This window comes from Amphibalanus amphitrite, unplaced genomic scaffold (genome assembly GCF_019059575.1).
Source record: "Amphibalanus amphitrite isolate SeventyFive unplaced genomic scaffold, NRLGWU_Aamphi_draft 000058F_arrow, whole genome shotgun sequence".
NCBI classification, from domain to species: Eukaryota; Metazoa; Arthropoda; class Thecostraca; order Balanomorpha; family Balanidae; genus Amphibalanus; species Amphibalanus amphitrite.
The window spans coordinates 96746-103766 of NW_024881554.1; the positions used below are offsets into that span (position 1 = coordinate 96746).

A 7021-nucleotide genomic window follows, 5' to 3' on the forward strand; every position below is an offset into this window, starting at 1 on the left:
CGGGAGGGGATGGTGCCACACGCGGCACACGCACCACGCGGCGGTACCGTGTCTGGTGATATCACCCCTCCCCTCTGGTCCCGCCCTCTGCCACCCCTGCACCGCCCAGCGAACACTACCCACGGTCACGGTCTGACTGGTCTCACATCGCATATCCCCTCCCCTTCCCTCCAACACCGCACCCAACAATCCCATCGAGCCGCCCAAACGGTACCGTCGCCCCGTCCGCCCATTGTCGCTCGCTATTCCCCAACCCCCGCGCCACGAGGTGGGGAAGTATGCATATGCACGTGGTGACGGATCACAAAGCCACTACCACAAAGGCACATGTGTCATCGCGGTCGAACGGTTTGCCACTGCCAGCTGTGGTTGTACGCGGCGGCAGACCATCGTGCTGTGTCATCTATTGTTGAAGTCACAACTGCGTAGCGAAGCCGGCGCTGGGCATCGAAAAACGCAGATGTAATTGCGATGTTATTTCAGTTCCTCCTACTTACGCAACAAGTGAATTATGCTAGCACTTTTTAAATGATGTCTTATTAGTCTGATCCTAAAAATGCGCTGGTACTAATGCTACTTGGTCGTTTGCGCGGCCGTCGTCGAATTATTGCATCTTTTTTAACCGTGCTAGGCTTGATTTGCGATTGTGTGCGCAGTGCGAACGGTACTCAAGCGACCCAATAAGGAATGTGAACTTAAGCTGTGGTGCACGGTCTCATCTGTGCTCAACTGCCCTTCGTCGTTTTGTGAACCGTTTGACATTTATGTTCTCATTTTGTTCCAGGTAAGCGACTCTGAAATTGTGCTGGGGTCTCGCGCTGCGGCTGTGGAACCTGAGAGAACTGCAGAGTGGCAAGGGTGGTGAGTACAAGTGCTGGGGAGGGGGGGAGGGAAAGAAAAGTCAGACAAGAGGAGATATAATCAGATAGAGGAGTGTGGGGAGAGAACAGAGGTAACATGGGATTGGAATCCTTGAATAGTAACGGTTGCGAGATGTTGTGATTTCGAATTCGGTGGCTGAGCCTAACCCGACTAGTTCGACAGTTGGGATCAGCGGATCAGCGTGAGAGGTGGATTTTCGGTAACGGATGTTAGCTCACGATTTAGATGTTTGGAATCATCAGCTTGATGTCATCAGTCGACAAGTACCACGCGAGCGCCCTGACCCACATGCCAATGATAAAATCGCCATATTGCACACACGTCCATTAAATGTGGATTGCATTTGACGGGACTGGCAAGGCATTCCCGCTTGTTGAAGTGAAACGTGCTCATGATCACACCGACTTTTTATTCCACGCTCGGTACCAAGATTACGCCATCACTGAACGTCGCCAACCTCTTGGCGATGTGAACTCGGGAGTGCTCTTCACTGAGCGGACGTTAACAATGCCGAATTAGCACGGCCCGTAATGAAGCGGGACGCCTGCCCGCTGCTTCAGTCTGCGCGCCGCCGTCTGTCCTGGCGTGTGCGCCGGTGATTAATCCGCAATTAGAAACCGCGACGACCCGAGGTGCCGCCGCGCATGCCGGAAATGAAACGAACCGGAAACCCGACGAGCGAGACGCGTCTGGCACTCAGCGGAAACATCACTCCGGCGCGTCGACCGCGGCTGAGACGGCGACGAGCCGCGCCCCGCCTGGCCGACTCGCTCTGCGCTTTCTCGATCCAGCTCGCCGTGAACGGAGAGGCTGTTGACGCCATGAGGTCCACATGGGCAGCGCCCGGCGGCCTCGAGATGAAAATGACAGCGAAGGGCGCCGCGACGAGCTCGCCACTTCCGCGCCAATGACGCAGAGTTGATTAGTAGTCCAGCAGTCGATTTGATGGTGTGGTGGTGGCTCTCTGAGCGTGATTAATACAGATTTGTTTGGGGCCAGGGGCCGGCGAAAGCAGTCGAGAGTCCCCTCTGAGCGGGCGCGCGCTCGGCGGAGCCACAACCGTCGACACCGCCCTAGGGGGTCGTCACGCGCCTGGTGGCAACAGTCACGTAGGGGACGTGTGTGGAGTAACACCCACACAGGGTGCACTAAACTGAGCGGAACGGCCGCAGGACTTCGCTGACCCAGAATGGTGTTTTGAAACAGCCGTGAAACGAAAATAAAAGTGAATTTGTTACTACTCGATTCAGTCATGTTCACGAACAATGGTTGGTTTATTTCTCAGCTAGTTGGGATGTTGAGTTGTCAGCTCCTTCAATGGTTGGTCGATGTTTTAGTGATAGTTTTGTGTCAAGTACGAGCTATCGCCACGGTCGGTCTGCAGCCTCGAGGTAACGCGAAGCGGGCAATACCGTGTCAAAACTGCGGACTGTGGTCGCTGGTGGGATAGTGATAGGACCGGCTGGTGAAGACGTTCAAGGCCGTGGTGGTCACATCGTCCACAGCTGTCCGACTCCAGCTGGCAGGGATGCGTCTGGGGGTGGGTGGTCGGTTAAGGGATGCGGCCCTGTTTATCTCCTAGTGCAAAATGTCTGTCTTTGGTGGTCGCTTGAAGGATGCGACCCTGTTTGTTTCGCTAGTGTAGCTGTCATATGAAGGTCGACGTGATCGATTCAGATGTAGTGTCCGTGTGACAGCGCATCAGTTACGACGATGCCTTGGCTTGTATCGAGTTAGGGATGCACGATTTATTTTCACCAAATAACCATATCACTGCTTTGTAAACATTTTAAGACGAAGAGACATTTCAGTTTTGGGTAAGCGTGAATTCCATTGTAGAGAAATTGTTCAAGATAATGCGTCCGTCCTATTTTTTTTTCAAGTATTTGTTAAAAGTAACCTCCCCGCTGATTTGTTAGCTATCAGCAGCATCCTTCAGTTTGCATTTTCAGTTTTATGTTCTCATTTTGTCTTAATATCTGTAGACCGGAGACCTACTGCTACCTGGAGCCGACCCCGGTGCCGATCGTGTCACTGGCCCACCCCTTCGTGCCGCTAGGTCGTGGTGCCACTCCTGTCTGTCTCGCGTTCGTCGCCCGGCGTGGGAAACTGACTAAATTTGTCACACGTCTCGTTGGCATTTTCCGCCGATTCGCCATCAATTAGTGTCGGTAACAAGCCGAGGCGTGATTTACTCGCCGTTAGGCTTGCGGTCTCGTGCCACACGGGGAATTCTGATCCTGTCCTGTGAGACGTGAGCGTGATTTAGGAAATGGCCAGGCCTCGTACTGACATGTTGCGGGTGGTGTGGCAACAGCGCTGGTACGACCTTGCGAGTGTCGCATGCTCGTTGACAGGCAACCCTTGCATCTTCTACATTCGTTTCTTCATCAGTTGCATCTCTGACATGCCGACCAGTGCACTTGGCCTCGAATGCCCTCAGACCTGCATCCGTGTGTCTGCCATCGCTGAACCCGGTTTTTAAGGCAGCAAGTTTTTGTTCCGACTGCCTGCTTGTGCTGGCTCGTTTTCGCCGGACCGAGTAGTGGCAGACCCGTCGGGCAGGGCCGACCTGACCCGAGACCTGTTCTCGACAGTGGTTAGTCGGGCTACGCGGGCGGCTCAGACTTTCCCCGGCCTAGGTATCGTCGCTCCTCGCATAGGTTAGCGTTTGCGGAAGGCCATGCCACATGATTACTGTGGTGGGGAGCAAACTCAGGCCGTGGTTTTGTTTGCATGAGCGATGCCACTGAACAACGGAAGGTGGTGGTTCTTGTTATCCCATTGAGTGGGATGCAGTCGGCTGACTCAAGGGGATGAGTGAAGATTGGGTCCATATTTGCACTGGATGAGACAACAAAGAGCCCAGAAGATTTACCGGGTTGTTGGCGCCGTAAACCAGTTCCATGTTCGCAAAGCCGATAGAAATTTCATGGCCATCTGGGTTCAGCCGCACTGGAAGCGCTTACCATAAGCAATGAGATGCCATGACTGAAGTGATCCTAATTGATATGTCTTGCAAATGAGTCGCATTGTTGGGTGATGTCACGGTGCATTCTATCAAGCGTTCGCGTGGCCGCCGTGGCTGCGGCGGTGACCAGACGTCTTTCCGTGCTGGAGGGCGCCGTGCACTCCGCCTGTCCGGCCTGAAGGCTCATTTATCGCCGCGTTGGTCGCGCTCGTCCGTAGCGCCTTTTTGTCCAGAGCTGGCCGGCGCCGGCGTGTTTTTCGGGACTCGGCCAGGGCGGTACCGCGAACCAACTGTCTGGCACTCTGCACGCTCCGCCGACCGATCGTGCTCGGCTTTGCTAGCACGTGGAGCTGCTTGACGTAAATCTCACATGGGCATGTGCAATTCGTGAGCCGGGAGACAGTTTTGTTGGAAAATAGGAAGCAGTTTTAACCTTCATGGACATCGTTTCATTTGCATTTTGGCTGAAGACTGAAGAGTTTTGTGTTTTTGTTGCATGCGCCTTGCGCCTCGTGACTGCCAGCTCGTTCTTTGCTTATGCTGACGCCCAAGATAATGAAGATTCTACTTCTATTGGAACGATCAGATGCAGCCAGTCACGAAGTTGCTGAAGAAAAAAAAAACAACCCCTTAGAAGCCAGCGTCATTCACGATTTGGTTTCGGCATCTGCTGCCTGACAGCCAATCCCACGATAGCGCTGCGCCGCCGGCTGCTGCTGCTTTGACGGACCTGATTGACCACTGTCTCAGCTGTCATGAGCAGACTCTGGCCACGTCTACCTTGGGTGGCGGCTGCCCAGCTGGATCCGGGACCGGTGCAGTTTTTGGAGAGTGGCCGTCGTCGCCACTGCACGCGGTCGGCCCGCTGCAGAGTGGACGACCTCGAGCGCGCAGGGGCCGGTGCCGGGCCACCCTGACACGCCCTCACCGCCTGGTCTTGTCGACGTCGTCCGGAGCCGGACAACTGGGAAGACGAGACACTGCGTTGTTGACATACAAACACGTTTTGAGAGCATCGTTTTGGTGAAAAACTTAGCACCGAACATGATGTGTGATGTTGACTCGTCATTGAATTCAGGTAGCCATGGACTCAGGGACTTTCCGTTGACGGAGCACAGCATGCATTGTTGTTTTGAACGGAGTTTTACATTTGTATCCAAAAATGGCTCGTGTAGCTACTTATCGTCAATGCTTTCATGCCTGATGTCAGAAGCTGACGCTTCCTCCATCGTCACGGGGACGGAAAGGCGACAGTCTTTTACTGCCGCTCTGTTGCCGCAACCGAGCGCGCACTGCTGACATCGGCGGTGACGGACACTTTCGTGTACCTGAAAAATGCGCCGAGAATGCCACGCAAGGCGCTCCCACGGGAGTGGCAGCGTGACGCTGCCAGTTGCGCCACGCGGAACGCAGTGGCAGCGCACGGAGCGCAGTGCGAGCCGCCCAGCAGAAAGGGCTGTTGCAGGTACTCACACGGGCATTCGGTGCGCTCCCAGAAACGCTGCAAATTCGAGTTACAGAAGCGAAAAACTAGCCGCAGGCTGACGGTGCGGTGAGGTGGCACTCAGGTTCTGTGGGATCGAACTCAGGGCCACTGCGTCGCGAGGGCCGATTGGTGTTTCCCAATCGACTGATCTCTGGTGGATAGTGACTTCATGTGTTGTGCAAAAGACGTGAGAAGATTGGTCGAAAGGCTGGGAAGGCGCCATGTCTTCTTGCTTTCATGATGGAGATGGGATTGACCTATAGGATCGAGCAGCAAGATTGCTCACGCCCGCCCTTCGAATGGGGGAAACTTGGAATCATCAAGCACTTCCTGTGATAATGATGTTATTGATGACCTTGATTCTCAACATTTCTTTTGGTACCGTTCGTTGTCGCGTTGTTTTCTCACGAAGTGCTCACTGGTGTCCGCTATTATGTACTATGTAGAGTCGATCGAAAGCAGCTATGGGATCAGCACAGCTTCTGACACCGTCTACAACCATGATACTGCTTGTAATGCACATATTCCAGGCATCACTTTGCTACTGGCCATGTTGGAATTCCATCGAACGGCGCCAGAGAGTCCCGATCTCCATCGTTTTTAGTAGAGACGAGCCGAGCATACGGCAATGAACCCTGGTTCTTTGTTCCTAGAGAACATCATCGGCATTGCCTCCGCTGGAGGCCGTACCTGTTTCTGCACGTCATCTGGGTACAACGGTCACCAAGAACAGCTCTCTAGACTCCAGATGTCCATCGCTGACCGCTGCTGTATTCAGTAGGAGATTTGTCGTGAGATGCGCCAAGAAAGATGCGCCAAGAATTTGTGTGCACAGCCAAGATCCGGGACCAGGAGTGTCCTATGCTAATTTGAAGTTTTACGCGAGACGTTCCCACTCATCCAACGTCAAATGCAAGAATGTTGTCTTGCTGTAACGATAGAAAATGTTCTAACCTTGGTTTGGCTGAGCGTTTGACACGAACGTTTTCCGGAGCAACAAGGACAACAACGGAAGCAAACATGACAGAATGAATGATGGCATCGCATTACTCGGCATCGCATTACTCTATATTTTTCAATAACTTCTTTGATCATTACGGCTACTATTGAGGATGTCAAGGTGGACGTGTTTTCGTGTCTGGTATGCATAATTACGGTGTTGCGTCGTGCTGAGAGAGGAAAAGTGTTGTTCCAGCTACTGACCTGTACACTGCACCTATGTTTACACAGAATGGGCGGGTCTCAAGACTGCTACAGCTCGGAAATTCTGCCAGTAGCCAGAATATAACGTTCTCACACTGAAACGGATCTATGCCGACACATGATTCTCTTGTACGGCTTGTTCGGCATCGTTTGGCTTCTGAGCTAAACTGGCTAAACCTTGTCAGTTGTTGGTACATGATAGGCTTCCGGATGGTCCTCCTAAACTACATAATGCGTGATTCTCAAGCTGCAGAAAGATCGTAAAAACTAGTTTTATAATGAACGCTTACGTTTCACATGTATCGGGTTTCGGATGTGCGGAAACCTGCGTAACAGGTCGTCTTGTCTGCGTGGATGTGCAGCAGAGAGAGAGAGAGAGAGCGCTCAGTCGACTCAAATTTCTCACTGTTACCGGAAGAAACTCTCACCGCCTTAGGAACCCTGCTTTTCAAACTCCACTCCAGTTTGAATCCACCCGA

The 7021-nt window shown here is 53.0% G+C and overlaps 1 long non-coding RNA gene across 1 annotated transcript; it reads left to right on the forward strand.

The window, feature by feature from the left end:
• Positions 1-448: 448 nt before the first annotated feature.
• On the forward strand, positions 449-1372 carry LOC122378332. The gene is made up of 3 exons (XR_006256004.1): positions 449-462; positions 785-861; positions 1313-1372. It is a non-coding gene; the product is annotated as an uncharacterized LOC122378332 (long non-coding RNA).
• Positions 1373-7021: the final 5649 nt, after the last annotated feature.